At 42.4% G+C, this 2143-nt stretch overlaps 1 protein-coding gene across 1 annotated transcript in view; it reads left to right on the top strand.

Moving 5' to 3' along the window:
• ADCY8 (adenylate cyclase 8) overlaps positions 1-2143 on the top strand; it is a 242822-nt gene that overhangs the window by 157040 nt on the left and 83639 nt on the right.

The raw sequence follows: 2143 nt of genomic DNA, 5'->3' as shown, positions 1-2143 counted from the left end.
CTGCTCTGTAGTGCACTAGGGCTAAATAAAGCATGTGATTTCCCTATGTCCCTTCCTAATTTTAATTTGCTTGCCTTCTTGACTTGATATTGGTCTTCTCTTGAGCATATATGAAAGGGTGAGGTGGGTGTCAGAGAGACAGTACATATGATTTTCAAATGTAACTGACAGAGAAAGTGATCAGAAACAAAGGCCACCGAGAATTGCCTACTTGCATAAAACTCCAAGGATTTAACTACAAGGAATAAAAATAACTGCTTGGATAAGAGAAGAATTCTCCGCCTTCACATCACTGGCATTTTGATGAAAGAGGCTTCTTCCCAGATATTAACCATAGCCTGGTGGCAGGGATTAAAAGAGGTGTACTTCCAGATTTCTCTCATTTAAATGAAGCACACAGACAACCAATACGAAGTGGTGAGGATTAAGGGAGCTCTGAAAGGAGCACAGTTCATTGGTCTCAGCCCTACAGAAACCACCAAGGACATCAGAATCCTTTCCTGAATGGACAATTATTGTAAATCACAACCAGAGAGCAACATCCACTCCTATTTTCCAAATGCCCCCTACAGATCAGTGCAGGTAATGGACGGTATCTTCTCTAGTCTACATAATAAAAAGAAAACAAAGACAAAGTAGAGAGGTATTCATAAAATTTAATGTGTCTTTGATTCTAAAACCACATCACTCTTATTGGGAAAAAGCCCTCTCTTTTATAAAATAATGGTCATATTAGAAAGCTGTCATTGTGGTAATGGCCACTGTGGTTGATGCTGCTACTATAATTTAAGTAAATCATTTCCCAAAATATTTTCTGAAACAATCCAAAAGTCTTAAGGCTAGAGGAGGTATAAGGGACTGGTAAAGAAGATAAGCTCAATTTAGTTCAAAGAAAGAAAACTGTAAGAAAATAAAAATTGTAGAAGTAATAAAGATGCCTCGCTATGAAAGTATTGGAGTGGCTTTCATCTTCAACTGCAGATCTCAATTCCAAGCACTTACCAGGGAGCACCTGGCTTCCCTGAGCAAGAATGTGTGCCCAGACAAGGGCAGCCTGAGCATCCTTTCACCTGTTCTCCAATTAGAAAGATGAGTTTTGTCATTTTCCTAGCTGCATGGAAAAAATTTCCCCCTAAGAAGCAACAGGAAATCCACCAAGTGACTGACAGTCCGGCTTCCTCTGTTTTCTGGGTGGCTGCACTAATAACATCTAACCCCAGGGGCTAAGTCCTCTGGCCCCACATGGATCCTTCTGCTCAATTTTCTGGAACATTGGTCTCTGCTTTGTTCTCTCCGCTCTAGCTTTCTCCTTGCTTCCCATCCTGCCATACCTCCCCCTAACATCCATCTTTTTCTCCACAGTGGTCTCCTTGATACTCTGAGCCGAAATGAACAGTGTCAGTGCCCTGCGAGCATATGCTTCGCTCATTCACTTGTTCTTGGCACAGAAACCCCATTGTTTATCCTGGGGCGGGAGAAGAGGGCTTTAGTAAATTCTACTGGTGATAAGCCCTGCTGTAGAATTCTTTAGAGATCTTGAATTTAGGTTACATTGAATATCTCCATAAAGGTTAAAATGAAGGATCCAACACTGTCATAAAAAGGATCCTTATGGGGTGAGCTAGATGGCTTCTCAGAGCTCATAGCCTCTGTCTCCAGCTTCAACTCTGGAGTCAGTGACTCTGACTAGGCTGCAAATGAGCTGATGGCTCTTGAGCAAGTCTCTCAAGAATCACTGATAATACATTAGGGGTTCAGACAGGAGGATCTCTAAGGTCTTCTGTCACCTCTCACAGGCTCACAGGGTGCCATTTGATGACTCCAAAATCTCATCTCGGTCTAGCCGGTGTTCTAAACATAGCCAAGCAGAGAGGTTGACAGAGAAAGGCAGGTGTGGTGTGTACAGAGGCAGGAAGTTTTCACATCCTCACTCTAAAGATGCACTGCATTCTATATGTACCCTCAAAGAAATCTCTTGGGGAGATGAGAAGGATGTCCCTGTCCCTGTATCCCTTCAAGTATAATTCATACCTTTTAGTCAAAATTGCTCTCTTAAATTAGACTGTGAATGAGACTGCATTTGGCTAGCTACAACCAGTTGATCTTATCACTGGCTGTTGATAAGGGGACAGGGCTCCCTGCT

Source organism: Tupaia chinensis, unplaced genomic scaffold, assembly GCF_000334495.1.
Source record: "Tupaia chinensis unplaced genomic scaffold, TupChi_1.0 Scaffold000513_1, whole genome shotgun sequence".
In the NCBI taxonomy this organism is placed as follows: domain Eukaryota; kingdom Metazoa; phylum Chordata; class Mammalia; order Scandentia; family Tupaiidae; genus Tupaia; species Tupaia belangeri.
This window is presented reverse-complemented; position numbering and strand designations above follow the sequence as displayed.